Source organism: Schistocerca serialis, chromosome 8, assembly GCF_023864345.2.
Source record: "Schistocerca serialis cubense isolate TAMUIC-IGC-003099 chromosome 8, iqSchSeri2.2, whole genome shotgun sequence".
Classification (NCBI taxonomy): Eukaryota; Metazoa; Arthropoda; class Insecta; order Orthoptera; family Acrididae; genus Schistocerca; species Schistocerca serialis.
Window position 1 is genome coordinate 421677345 of NC_064645.1, and position 15711 is coordinate 421693055.

Here is a 15711-nt window from a genome sequence, read left to right on the forward strand (position 1 = left end):
TCAGAAGCCTAGACATCTCCCACTATTTCCTGTAGCCCCGTGTTGCCACAATTTTCTCCTGTACCTGGTAGCGTGTCTGTTTGTTAGTAGTCCCGACTTATCCAAACATCTCGTTATCAGCCTAAACGTCGCACATGCACACACACAACCCAGGCACGCACGCACGCACACACATACACACACACACACACATACTTACATATCAAACGTTAATGCACTGGACTTAGTATATATAGATACTGAACTTACTTTGATTGCATTTCCATTCCTTTTCCCAGTGCCTCTCAGAGGGTTGATTGAACCATCTTCAAGCTAATTTTCTACCGTTCCACTCTCTAACATCTTGTGGGAAAAAGGAGCACCTAAATCTTTCCTTGAGAAAGCTGATATGTTTCATTTTATTACAATAATACTTTCTCCCCATATAGGAGGATAGGAGGATGTCACCAAAATACTCTTTCATTTCAGGAGAAAGCCGGTGATGGAAATTTCGAAAAAAGTTATGATCGCAAAGATCATTGCCACCCTAGCTCCCGTATCACATCCGTAACACCCTCCTTCCCGTTTCACGATAGTGCAAAGCGAGCTCCCTTTTTTAAAGTGTTTCAACGACCTCCGTCAAGCCTATCTGATGCAGGTCCCACGCCGTGCAGCGATACTCTAGGAGAAGAAGAAGGACAAGCTTATTGTAGGCAATATCTTTAATAGACCTATTGCATCTCCTAAGTATTCTGCCGATGAAACGCAGACTTTGGTTGCTTTAGCCAAAACATTATCTTTGTGACTTCTCTAGCTTAAGTTGTAATCCCGAAGTGTTTGTTTATACTGGCAGCCTTTAGGTTTGTGTGATTTACAGTATAGCCCAAATCTAGCGGGTTTCTTCTATTACTCATGTGGAAGCCTTCACTCTTTGCATTATTTGGAGTCAGTTGCCACTTTTTGCATCATACAGATATCTTGCCTAAATCTTTTTGCAGTTGGTTTTTATCTTCTGATGACTTTAGGAGAAAATGATTCCATATCTCCAAAGCATCTGAAACAGCTGCTCAGATTTTCTCCTAAATCGTTTATATAGATTAGGATAGCGCCAACAACTCTGCCTTGGGTAACGCCAGAAAATACTTTTGGTTTACTCGATGACTTTCCGGCAGTTACTAATAGCTGTGACTTTCATAACAGGAAATCAGAGATCTCGTCGCACAACTGAGATGGCACTGCTTAGGCACGCCGTCTGATTAGAAGCCGCTTATGAGGAACGGTGTCAAAAGCCTTCTGGAAATCTGGAAATACTGAATTTATTAGAGAGCTCCTGTCGACAGCACTCACTACTTTGTGCGAGAAAAAGTTAGTTCTATTTCGAAAGAACGATGTTCCAAAATTCTACTGCAAATCGACGTCAATGCGGGTGGTATGTAATTCAGCAGATTATTGCTATTTCCTTCCTTGAGTATTGGTGTGATGTGTCCAGTTTGCAGCCTATAGGCAAGGATCTTTCGTCGAGGGAACGGTTGCATTTGATTTTTAAGTACGTAGCTATTTCCATACACTCTCTCTCATCTACTGCCTTATAAATGTACACTGTCCCTCGTATCCCTCCTCGTCCTTAACGCTTATGTCGGAACATCATGACAGAAACACACGTCCCCATCATAATAAAATCCTCTCTGTTCCACTGCATCGCTCAGTCACCTTCTCCAAGTCCTTTACAGTAGCGGGAACCCGACTCTGGAATAACCTCCCTCGTAATGTTAGAGAACTTAAAAACATGTCCGGCTTCAAAAAACAGTTAATGACGTATCCACTTAAGCAACAGTAATTCCTTCCTCCGTACACGAATGCACTTCACCTCATTACTTCCCTCTTTCCCCCTCCTTAAATCTCCCTCCCCTGAAACTCGCTGTACTAGTAAACATCTACTTTACAAACCAATATATTAATGTACATCTGCACAAATCTTCATTACTATTGCCAATTTTTCTCATGTTTATCATTATTATTTGATTTTTTTACTGTTAATAATATTGCTTTTATCATAATTTGTTTGTATAGCACCTGTTGTAAAAATACTGCCAGTACTTACTTTATGAGGTCTTAGTCATTATTCTTTATTCATATTGTGACTAGAGTAATCTAATCTTCTTATTTAAAGTATTTTCATGATGTAACTCTGATGTGTGAAATGCTGCATGTGTGAAACACTGGTCCGATGTAAGAGAGGTCCTGATGGCCCAAATCTGATCAGGTTAAATAAATAAATTATATCAGCAAACTCTGAAACTAACGTAATTGGTATACAATGTGGACCAGTTTTCGTGCCATATCAAGTGATTTAAGCTACATCGCAACACAGAGGACATCTGATTTACTTCTGTTGCTGACTGTTCTTGATTCTAACTCTGGAACATTTACTTTGTCTCCGTCGACGAAAGAATTCGGGAAACGGTTTCGAGTAATTCCGCTTAAGTGGGACTGTTGTCGTTAACGTTATCATTGCTATCGCGTAGTGGAAGTATTGATTCTCTAGAAGTTTCTTCGCGGATAACAACTCCTGATACTACTGCCAACCAAGCTTTAGTGTACTTTATTTCGAGACAGACCACAATGATCTACGCGCATGTCGTCGCTGAGAAGTTTCGCGTGCCTCGTGGAAGGCTTAAAGTATTAAGCACCCTCTCGTGGCAGGACGAGCGAAAACAAATGGTCAGCGGAGGAGCAGGGTAACAAAAACAAATGTGTTGGTGGACGGCGCAAGCTGCTCAGACGAAAGGACGGGGAATTAAATTTTTTTGCGGGTGACAATGAATGGGACGAGCAGCAGCCTCGGGTAATTTATCTTAGTTTTTTCTTCACTGTTGCCATCTCACACTGCCTTTCTGCCGATTTCACCTTTCATCGAACAATACAGCAGGTTCATTGCATCCCTGTTTGTGGGCCAAAAATAAATGTCACATATTGCTATCCAACATTTCGTTCCTAATCTTCCTTATAACTCTACTGTATGTCCTTCCATTTTACGAATGTTTTGCGATCCCTCGTTTCTCCCCGGGTTTTGCCGAGGACTTTTACGGGTACTGTGGCGCGATTCAGTCAGTTTGCAGACTGCGGAGATGCTGCAACTCATAAGAAAGATAACTTAGTTGCCAGTTAAAAAGAAAAATGTAAGACAGTAGTTATGGATAAATGCTTGAAATTACGTTAAAGCTTCATTTCATCTTAAAAAAAGTGAGATGCACAAAATTAATAGTTCCTTTTCTCTGATCTAATCTCACAGCGTTGTGGTAAGTGTAAGGCTGGAAGACAGGCCGCCGCACTAAATGGGTTAAAGAAATGGACGCAGCTTATCGTCACCGTTGATTTATTCGCTTGAAACAAAGAAAGAAGTCAGAATCGAGATTAAAAAATAAAGGGGAAGGTGCCACTGTTATGTTTCTTTCTACTGCAGCACGTAGGAGACCGGTTTAATGAAATTGTTAGTTCCCTTGGCATGTTGTTGTTGTTGTGGTCTTCAGTCCTGAGACTCGTTTGATGCAGCTCTCCATGCTACTCTATCCTGTGCAAGTTTCTTCATCTCCCAGTACCTACTGCAGCCTACATCCTTCTGAATCTGCTTAGTGTATTCATCTCTTGGTCTCCCTCTACGACTTTTACCCTCCACGCTGCCCTCCAGTACCAAATTGGTGATCCCTTGATGCCTCAGAACATGTCCTACCAACCGATGCCTTCTTCTAGTCAAGTTGTGCCACAAACTCCTCTTCTCCCCAAATCTATTCAATACCTCCTCATTAGTTATGTGATCTACCCATCTAATCTTCATCATTCTTCTGTAGCACCACATTTCGAAAGCTTCTATTCTCTTCTTGTCTAAACTATTTATCGTCCATGCTTCAGTTCCATACATGGATACACTCCATACAAATACTTTCGGGAACGACTTCCTGACACTTATCTCAATACTCGATGTTAACAAATTTCTCTTCTTCAGAAACGCTTTCCTTGCCATTGCCAGTCTACATTTTATATCCTCTCTACTTCGACCATCATCAGTTATTTTGCTCCCCAAATAGCAAAACTCCTTTACTACTTTAAGTGTCTCATTTCCTAATCTAATTCCCTCAGCATCACCCGACTTAATTCGACTACATTCCATTATCCTCGTTTCGCTTTTGTTGATGTTCATCTTATACCCTTTCAAGATACTGTCTATTCTGTTCAACTGTTCTTCCAAGTCCTTTGCTGTCTCTGACAGAATTACAATGTCATCGGCAAACCTCAAAGTTTTTATTTCTTCTCCATGGATTTTAATACCTACTCCGAACTTTTCTTTGGTTTCCTTTACTGCTTGCTCAATATACAGATTGAATAGCATCGGGGAGAGGCTACAACCCTGTCTCACTCCCTTCCCAACCACTGCTTCCCTTTCATGTCCCTCGACTCTTATAACTGCCATCTGGTTTTTGTACAAATTGTAAATAGCCTTCCGCTCCCTGTATTTTACCCCTGGCACCTTCAGAATTTGAAAGAGAGTATTCCAATCAACATTGTCAAAAACTTTCTCTAAGTCTACAAATGCTAGAAACGTAGGTTTACCTTTTCTTAATCTTTATTCTAAGATAAGTCGTAAGGTTAGTATTGCCTCACGTGATCCATCATTTCTATGGAATCCAAACTGATCTTCCCCGAGGTCCGCTTCTACCAGTTTTTCCATTCGTCTGTAAAGAATTCGCGTTAGTATTTTGCAGCTGTGACTTATTAAACACCGAGCGAGGTGGCGCAGTGGTTAGACACTGGACTCGCATTCGGGAGGACGACGGTTCAATCCCGCGTCCGGCCATCCTGATTTAGGTTTTCCGTGATTTCCCTAAATCGCTCGAGGCAAATGCCGGGATGGTTCCTCTGAAAGGGCACGGCCGACTTCCTTCCCCATCCTTCCCTAATCCGATGAGACCGATGACCACGCTGTCTGGTCTCCTTCCCCAAACCAACCAACCAACCAACCAACTTATTAAACTGATAGTTCGGTAATTTTCACATCTGTCAACACCTGCTTTCTTTGGGATTGGAATTACTACATTCTTCTTGAAGTCTGAGGGAATTTCGCCTGTCTCATACATCTTACTCACCTGATGGTAGAGTTTTGTTAGGCCTGGCTCTCCCAAGGCTGTCAGTAGTTCTAATGGAATGTTGTCTACTCCCGGGGCCTTGTTTCGACTGAGGTCTTTCAGTGCTCTGTCAAACTCTTCATGCAGTATCATATCTCCCACTTCATCTTCATCTACCTCCTCTTTCATTTCCATAATGTTGTCCCTTAGCATATCATGCGGATTCAAGGAAAACAAAACTAAGATGAAGGAACAATAGAAATGAGAATTCTGATATGAAAAACAGTATTGGAATTACACTAAGTGAAGGAACAGCGGGAGAGAATGTTGTGCGTAGAGGAAACACATGGTGTTTTTGGCTAAATCGCTCTAAGCACTATGGGACTTAACATCTAAGGTTATCAGTCCCCTGGACTTAGAACTACTTAAACCTAACTAACTTAAGGACATCACACACATCCATGCCCTAGGCAGGATTCGAACCTGCGATCGTAGCAGCAGCGCGGTTCCGGACTGAAGCGCCTTGAACCGCTCGTCCATACCGGCCGGCATGGTGTTTTTAATTGGTACTTTAGTACTTCAGTCGAGTGATTGACTTTAGAATCGCATGAAGTAAAACTCACAAGAGACCCCCATAAGCAGTTTCCAGCATTTTATACGGTTTTGGTTGTTGCTAACATGATGTTGTGTTTGGCGCAGCATTTATAAATATTCCGAGCTTTACACATTTAAGTGCTGTATAATGTATTAAAAGCTATTTGTAATATATTGTTAATTCTTAAGTTACGGAAGTTTATGGCAAGTAAAATTCTAAAATTTTTTAATGTAATGACATAACATGCGGACGATAAACCCATACTTCCTCCGTCGTGCACCATCTTGTACTTTGAAACAGAAGACCTTTTACCGTAGAACAAATTAACTGAGTTTCGTTAATGTTTTAGCAACTCTGCCTCTCTTGAAAATGGAAATTTATGTTAGTTTACAAAAGCTGCAATTTCGAAATGTGTTTAAATATTTAAATAGTTTTTGACAATACTTCTATATAATTTGATTTTAATTTGTGATTATTGGTGTGTTGCGGAGTAATATAGTAACAGACGCCTATATACAGTATTGACAAAAGTTTCTCGATTGCATCGATTTTTAATTTCATTCCAATATTTTTTGTTTTTGGACGCATGACTATGTTGCAAGTTCAAACGCGTCTTTACATTTGGAAAAAACCTTAATTTTCCGAAGTAAATTCTGTAGTTTCAGAAAAAAAGTTGAAGCACATAAAAAGTGAGCGCCATAACTTTAAAAAATTAATTCTGTACCACAGAGCTAGCTAGCTAGAAGCGAATGTTTAGTAACTGTACCAAATGTACAACACTCTGCCACTGTAATTAAGTAAATAAGTAATTAAAAATAAAAAATAAGAAGAAAGTAACATCTGGGACTAATTGCAACAGAACAACAAAGCTTTCTCATCAAAATTCTGTTACCAAAAGGCGTGAAGCACAACATTTTATGGAAATGCTTCAGGCAGAACTTAAATTTCTAAAGAGCAAAACTAAAAGTTAGTATAATCTTCGACATGAAGAGGTACTGTAAGGGGTAGACGAATAAAATCACACAGGGAATCCTTATCAGAAGGAGAAATAATTAACAGTATACCTGTTTTTGATTCAAACACGGTACATGAAAATACAGTAGAGACGAGATGTTTGGAGAGCTCAAAAAACGCTAGAATATGCAAAACGCTTTTAGGTTACTTAATATCGATGATTGTCTATTATGGAAATACGATACAGTATCAAACTATCTATACCGAATCCAATACCTCAGCCTCCCTGACGCTGGCAAGAATCGGATTTCTCAATAGTTAGAACATTTATTTTATTTACTGGCATTCCAGAGTAATCCAGTCAATGAAGGATAAGTAAGTGAAAAAATTCGTGTAGTCAAAAATTTTGTACAGTTGGGGTAGAGGGGGGGGGGAGGGGTGGAAGGAGAGAAGTTGTAGGGACTTTAACGAACCACACACAAAAAAATTCTACCTGTGGGGTATAAGAATGGGTGGAATGGGGGTGGAGGTTAGATTTAAAGGACATTTTTCTACGTATTCTTTCTCATTCCTCGAAAGCCACGGCTTCTAGTGAAAATGTTTCCCAGTAAAAAATCAAATTGCATGAAATTTTCTAAACAGAGAGCCCTAATCGTTTTTCCACTAGGACTAATAGCATCCTGCTGCAGGGGATGGAAAAATCACAGACTGTTCAAAGTAGTGTTTTAATGGTATAAAATTATTGTTTACTGTTGAATGAAACGGGTGAAGGACAAATATTAAACTTATCGCGTTCAAACGGTGTAGAACAGTATTAAGGAATAAACTGTGTTCCGAGAGGTGTATTAGAGCGGAGAGTGCGGGGGTGGAGGGCGTGAGAGAAAGTAAGTCACCGGATGTTGGTCATGCAGTTCCCTCCGTCATATGTCTTCAGACTGAAGAAGATTGATTGCCCTCTCTCTGTGCACGACTACGTCACAAGAACCAACTACAGGATGTTTCACAGAATTGCACCGACCCATCGTGCAGAGATACCTGAAGGCGTTTACTTTCCACACATTGCGTTAGCACTACGTGGAATACAATGTAAATTACGAATAACAGTACCGCACGAACAACATAGGGACAGAATATGGGTAAAATCTCTGCACACTGTTCTGCACTGCTAGAGGGGAAATAGATGTTTCGTCATCCTGTACGCAGCTGTAGTGTTCTTCCGGGAAATGCAGCATCGTCGCCGCGAGCGCTGCACGCTTTTCAGTTTACCGTGCCAACTATCTCTTCCCACCTTCTGCTGTCCAGTTCTGTTTTGTATATAGACAAAGTAACTTCACAGAACTTGTGTTTCTACAGAATGGCCCAGGAGGAATCGTTAATATTTCACCGATGTAACAGGCACAATCGTTCGAAGCAAAAAAGCTTATTAAACGTGGGTGGAGAGTTGCTGCCCATATGCTTCGCTTGAGTTTCTATTACAACTTCATTTAGCATCAACTATTTGTATTCATTGTAATGTTAACACAATTCTTGGACAATACACCCTCCCCCCCCCCCCCCCCCCCCCCCGGCTCTGTCGCTCTGTGCGGCCAGTGATTCATAAAGGGATCTGGGTAAGGTAGGTATAACTTTATGAAGTATCCTGCAGCGGACTTTTGTGACGTAGTGGACTATCGCCTTCCATCACGAGGTATTCTCCATGGCCAGTCTCTTCAGCCTGTCACACCCCCAGAACACAATTTATCCCTCAACATGACTCTACTAGACTTGCATGTAGTACACACAATTAACACCCACTTCGTTCAACGACAAACCACAGATTTATACCCTTACGACATCATGTTTAATAACACTTTTCGACATGGGTTCTATTTCTGATATTAAAGTATGTGCTTCTAGACCATTTTACCGTGGGAAATTCAATATGTAAACAAAATATCGTTGTCAGGGATACTTTTTATGTAATATGTACATATATGTATATTCACAATTCATGGCAAACACAGAAACGTTATAGAGGAATACGGGTACGTTGCCGCATCCAGTAGTGATAGAACGTGATAATTTCTTGTGCAACAGCAGGTGGGAAGAATCAGACATCATTAGGTTATCCCCCGCCATACCTATGTCATTAAGACCATCTGAAACATCTCATTAACTCGATCGGCGACAGCCGGTCGCTGCCTCGGCAGTAAAGCTTCACGCCTCCTAGGGGCAAGTGCATCGAGTTTACAACAGTGGTGTTATCCGCAATTTGTGTCAGTCTTAACGAGTGGGTGTTTTGGCTGACAAGTAACTGTCTGTCATGTTTCCGAGCACGGTTGAATTTTTTAGTTCCTGTGTGTAAACTGATTGAGCCTGGTGCTGAAGGTAAAACGACTGCTTGTTTTTACACATCAGCGTTCCTCTAGTTCCCTACTATTAATTTAATACAGGTATATTACCAAAGTGGTATTTTTAAATTTGCAGAAATGCCAAGTCGTCGTGGATGTCGATATAAGCCGGACAACTTCTGCTACACTGTGGGAAGTTCACTTTCGCCAGAAATAGGAAGAAAATTTCTTCATTCATAAAGAAAGCATACAAACACTACTTAGGAGTAGAGGTAGGAGACCAATATAAAGAATGGGCACCACATTTCTGTTGTGCTGCATGTTACTGCAAACTAATTCAGTGGTGGAAAGGTAAAGAGAATGTGGCGTTGTTTGCTGTTCCCATGGTGTGGAGGGAGCCTAAGGACCATGTTACTGATTGTTATTTATGTCTAACAAAAATTCAGGGTTTTACAAACAAAAAGTCGAAGAGGCATATTGTTTACCCAAATCTCCCATCAGCGAGAATGCCAGTGCAGCATTCCGATAACCTTCCAGTACCTTCAAGAGCTCGAGGTCAAATTTCGAGTGACAGTGAAATAAGTAGTACTGAAGAAATCACAGATGATGATTCTTTATATCACTACACAAGTGAGTCATCGCCACATTTGTTAACACAGGCAGATTTAAATGATTTAGTACGTAATCTAGGACTAAGTAAACAAAAGGCGCAGCTGCTTGGTTCAAGATCACAAGAGAATAATCTACTGCACCAAAGTACTAAAATCAGTGTGTTCAGGCACAGAGAACATGCCTTTATTTCTTATTTTTCAACTGACGAAGCACTGACATTTTGCAATGACGTTGCTGGCCTGATGAAAGTGCTGAACTTCACTTATATTTCACAGGAGAGGAGACTTTTCACAGATGCATCGAAAACAAGTCTGAAGGGTGTTTTGCTCCATTACGCTAGTTTGACAAAAGAGAATTACGAATTCGTACAAAGGATGCTAAATTCATTAAAATGCAATGAACACAAATAGAAAATATGTGCAGATTTCAAGGTAATTGCTATGGTAATGGGAATGCAACAAGGCTACACAACGTATGCCTGTTTTCTTTGCGAGTGTGATAGTCGAGACCTGAAATTCTCACTACGTGAAAAAGAAATGGCCTAGGCGAAGATGGAAAGTTGACGAAAAGAATGTACAACGTGAAAGTCTGGTAGCTCCTGAATGTATACTACTTGCACCGCTTCACATCAAACCTGGTATCATGAAACAATTCGTGAAGGCCATGGATCCAACAGGCTATCTAGCTACCAAATTCCCCCGTCTATCAGCTGCAAAAATAAAGGAAGGTGTATTTGTGGGCCCAGAAATCAGGGAGCTGCAGAAAGATGCAAATTTTGAAGCATGTTTAACTGATAAAGAAAAAACCGCATGGGACTGTTTCAAGATGGTGTCGGAAAACTTCCTAGGAAGAAGAAGAGTTACTAACTACAAAGCAATGGTGAAGGATGTGATCAAAGCATATCAGGATTTGGGGTGCAATATGTCTTTGAAGGTACATATGATGGACTCTCATCTGGACTACTTCACAGAGAGTTGTAGTGACGTATCGGATGAACATGGGGAAAGATTCCATAAAGACATTTCTACCATAGAAAGGCGCTATGAAGGGAAGTGGGTACCATCAATGTCAGCAGATTATTGCTGGAATATCATTCGAGAGAAGAAAGATTCACAGTACAAGAGAAGAAAGTGATGTGCATTACAAGGCAGTGGTTCATTGTTTGTCAATTTTCTGTAATTTCTCTTGTCAAACAAATGCTTCAAAGTGTATACACAAAGGTTACTGTGTTATATGTTAGATCCCACCCTCCATTAATGTGATGAACTTATAACATCATAAAGATGTGCATTTGTTTGTCGAATTTCACCTCACGTTTGCTGCACTATATCAGAAACTGAAAAGAGAAATAAAATTGCGATTACTCGTAAACTATCCCTGACAGAAAAAAACCAAAAACGGTTTTCAATTCAGCACTCAAAATACAACTAAGATCACAATATCTTTTATCAGAAATAGAAAAAAAGGTTTTTTTGTAGAATAGTGTAATGTGCAGTATTTCGATCCCCTGCGACGCAGAAACTGTTAGTCCTAGAAGAGAAATGAATAGGACCTTATCTGGAGGTAGTTTAATTCTGTTTACATATTCCCTAGAAGCCACGGTTCTCGACATTTAAACTCCCCCCCACCCTCCCCGCTCCACCACAACCCCCACACTCCCAGCCAACCGGTCAAGACTTTTTAGCACGTTGTTCATGTCATTACCCCCTTACTACAACACAAACTACAGCGATTGCACGAATTATTTCACCCAATCCCCCTGTTTGGGTCTCCGCTGATTGGGCTAAAAGATACTAATCGTTATTTGCGAACGGCTATTCCTCTCACAAAATGCATTCAGTGAAATTCAGAGAATTAGAGACATATTTTGTTGGCACGTTTTACTGCTGGTAACTGATTTCTCCAGTGAGAGCCTTTTGCAGGGAACATACAAAGTAACGGCTTTATGAAAATCCATATCCATCTATGGGCTTGAAAAAAATCCGATATATCTTTCGGTACCCTCTCGTTTATAAAGGTCATAAGGCGTCTGATATCTTGCAATGGTAAACTAAACGAATGTTTATTGAGTTTATTGCATATTGCTTTGCGTTTATTGCTTCACGAAGAAAGTACAAAATTCCAAGAAAAACACAGATGGGAGCGACTAGCGTTTTCCGACTGTAAACGCCACTTTATCAAGTAAAGTAACACAATAGCGAAGCTAACGCACCAAGCCCGGAACACGGCCTCACCTGACCTCGGAGTACCCCTCATGGTACTGAGTTTTATTCCTCTGCTTGGATATACGCAGTCTACCGCCTGTATAATTTTAGCCCTATGGTTTTGGGAAACCTGGCACTTACGGACGCACACACCACGTACCTACAGCTGTAGATGTTATAGTGTAAGTTTACAGACACCATTGATGCTAACGTAGTTTCTAATGCCTGTGCAAAAGGTGACATTTCTCATTCTAAAAGATTACCGTACCTGCAACGGAAATTCCACTGCAGTCTCCGTCTGACTTCCTACGGACAACTGCACCATCAGTGGTATTGCCTAATAAACTCTATCAGAAACAGCCCACTTACGTTAATCTTTTAAGTTCTTCGGCTTGGGTTAGTAAAGTCTCCGCCTAGATGAAAAAGCAGCTATAAGCTTGTGAACACAGTAAATTACGCCAAAATATAATTTAATATCCAGATACTTGGAGAGGCCATAGTACCGAGATCATTGTCTTAACTTAAAATTACGTAACGTTGTCCGGATAATCAGTGGTACTGTGCTTAGGACATAGTTAATGACCCTGACGATAACATATACGTCATTTCAGAATATTTCACACAATTTCTCAATACACAACGAATCTATATACACATGATTGGCGGTGTCTTGTAAAAAATAGTCTTAGAAACAGTATGTATTACGTGTCAATAGCTTTAGTAAATGAAATTCGGTTACTTTTCATAATAGATGAGCACATCTACATATATTTCCGAAACTGTAATAATGGATTCAGTTTACTAGTAGCCACATAAGTGAACAGTATGAGTGTAAGCCACGCACTTTTTACATAAATATTTTTATTGAAGAGAAATAAGAACAACCAGTGTAGTAATGTTACATCTTTATCACGACTCAGCAGTCACTATTACGTTTGAATTCTACTACTTGGAAATGTTCACTGTTTTATTAGCAAATTGTTGACTTAGTAACAAGTTTTTTATAACCGAGACGGGCTGACACTCATTTCACTTGAGAAAAGTTGTTATTTCCATGGAAATATTTGGGAATAGTAGTTAAAGAAATTTTAAAATTCCCATTCTCCTGAAATTTTTCCTACATGTTTAGACCACATTGTACAACACACTACGTTTCTTCTTCCCTATCAAATGTAATTAGTTGCTGAGAAATATCGCATTTTAATCGCACATTGACTTGCTGGAATCTGGGAACAATGTCACAACAACAATGGCTATGCATTCCAAACACTTTTAATGTTTCCTGCTTTCGTAATTATGCGATTGATATTACTAAAGCACACACAGTATTAATTTTATGTTTGCAGTTACACTTTGATGTTACACATAAAACCACAGCATTCCTAAAATGATGAAGATTCACTACGTGATATATTGAATTCCACTTAGAGAATTGTGGAATAAGATGTGGGTGCAATTATTACACCTATGTAAAGACCTATTGTAGATGTTCTTGTGTTATTAAATTCTGTGTACCTGTAAGAGTGTCTACAGAAAGCTGCCCTCATTAAATTGCGTCTTACAGTCCGTAAAATTGTTTTTCAAACGTTATATGGCTATTTTAAGATGAAGTTAACAAGAGGAAAACCAACTTTGTGCAACGATTAATGTATGGGCGTTTCAACGTATAAATCAACTGACTACGAAATGCGTAAATTCCCCAATAATGATGTAAATACTTTTCACACAAAGCTGACAATTATTTGATATTAGAAGAAACATTGAATGGATCCTGAGATACCTCTGACTGATGTGAACATCTCGACGCCACTCTCCTTCAGAAACTAAAAATTTCATTGAAACACTCTGATCATAGTCTTGTTGCTGAATAAATGTGTGGCGACCTTGCAAGTACCTCGTAAGGAGTAAACACGTTTGATAAAGGCGCATGATCATGAAAAATCTCTACTGCAGCTCAGTCTGCAAGCTGCGTCATTACATGGCATACTAAATACACACATACAAAAATGTCTTGCATCGACTCGGTTCCAAGAGTTCCGGAACCTGTACAGAAAATTGAAATAGAGATCAACATCATTTCCGCCCTTTTTATTGCTCATGAAAGCCACACATTGCATACCACCATACAGCGAGACCTTCAGAGGTGGTGGTCGAGATTTTTCTAACCACCGGCATCTCTAATACCCACTGCAATGATGCATGCCTGTATTCGTCGTGGCATACCATCCACAGGTTCATCAAGGCACTATTGGTCCAGATTGTACCACTCCTCAACGGCGATTCGGTGAATATCCTTCAGAGTGGCTGGTGGGTCACGTCGTCCATAAACAGCCCCTATCCAACAATCCCAGGCATGTTCGATAAGGTTCACGCCTAGAGAACATGCTGGCCACTCTAGTCGAGCGATGTCGTTATTATGAAGGAAGTCATTGACAAGACGTACACGAAAGGGGCGCGAATTGTCGTCCATGAAGACGAATTCCTCGCCAATATCCTGCAGATACGGTTGCACTATCGGTCGGAGGATGGCATTCACGTATCGTACAGCCGTCGCGGCGCCTTCCATGACCACCAGCGGCATACGTCGGCCCCACATAATGCCACCCCAAACATCAGGGAACCTCCACCTTGCTGAACTCTCTGGACAGTGTGTCTAAGGTGATGACCCTGACCGAGTTGCCTCTAAACATGTCTCCGACGATTATCTTGTTGAAGGCATAAGCGGCACTCATGAAGAGAACGTGACGCCAGTCCTGAGCGGTCGATTCGGCATGCTGTTGGGCCCATCTGTACCGCGCTGCATGGTGTCGTGGTTGCAAAGATGGACCTCGCCATGGGCATCGTGGGTGAAGCTGCGCATTTTGCAGCCTATTGCGCACAGTTTGAGTCTTAACACGATGTCCTGTGGCTGCTCGAAAAGCATTATTTGATATGGTGGCGTTTATATACAAAGTATTAAAGATACCTACAAATATATCAAAAATCTTTCTATGAATGAAGAAGTGATTTACACAGTTCGCCTTTGATTATGGTGTGCTGTAGAGAAGCAGATTTCTTTCTCGCGAAAATAGAGACAATACTTTACACTATAATGCAGGTTGAACCCTATTACTCAAAACGCCCAGTACAGACGTGGATTCCTTGCACTGAAGTAATACGCTGGGCTGCGCTAGGCAGTGCGTTACCTCGTAACAAGAATAAGCAGGAAGCGAATCTCATTCCAATTTTGCATATCAGTCTTCACTACCGGGAATGAGCCAGTATAAAGCTTGCACGTACAGACCAAGGCAGCAACCGCCAGATAGCCTCTTCTCCCGACTTCCACGCTGTGACTCCCTATCATTAGCGACCAGCCTAGTTAAAGAATACGTTTTTCTCATTCTAATGTCGACAACCACATACTGGCCGACACTTCTCTGATCTCCCGTTGGTCGAGACACTGTTCGGCAAAGTATGTCGTCCAAATGACCCATCTCGACTGATGAAAGACTGTTTTCAATTACGACATAGACTACTGGGCAAAGAGTATGTTAGCAAAAGTGACCGCGAGTTAGCATTCACAGAAAATGACAAAAGCTGAAAGCCGACACGTGTGACAACAAACTTTCACTACGTTCACAATGGTACCGTATCACATTGCAGAGAAATATGGCATCTTAGTTGCATACTGACACGCTGAAATTTGGAAAAAATGTCACAAAGACATTGGCTATGAATATCATATACATTGAATCTTTACTGATTTCTTAAGTGTACGATAGATATTACTAAAATACACATAATATTAATCTTAGCTTGGCAGTTACGCTTCGATGTTACGTATGTCGTGTGGCTAGGGCCTCCCGTCGGGTAGACCGTTCGGCGGGTGCACGTCTTTCGATTTGACGCCACTTCGGCGAATTGCGCATCGATGGGGA

General features: G+C 40.8%; 1 protein-coding gene across 1 annotated transcript in view; it reads left to right on the forward strand.

Moving 5' to 3' along the window:
• The window catches only part of LOC126417044 (KH domain-containing, RNA-binding, signal transduction-associated protein 2-like), a 552290-nt gene that overhangs the window by 274123 nt on the left and 262456 nt on the right, over window positions 1-15711 (forward strand). The gene's annotated exons all lie outside the window — the stretch shown is intronic.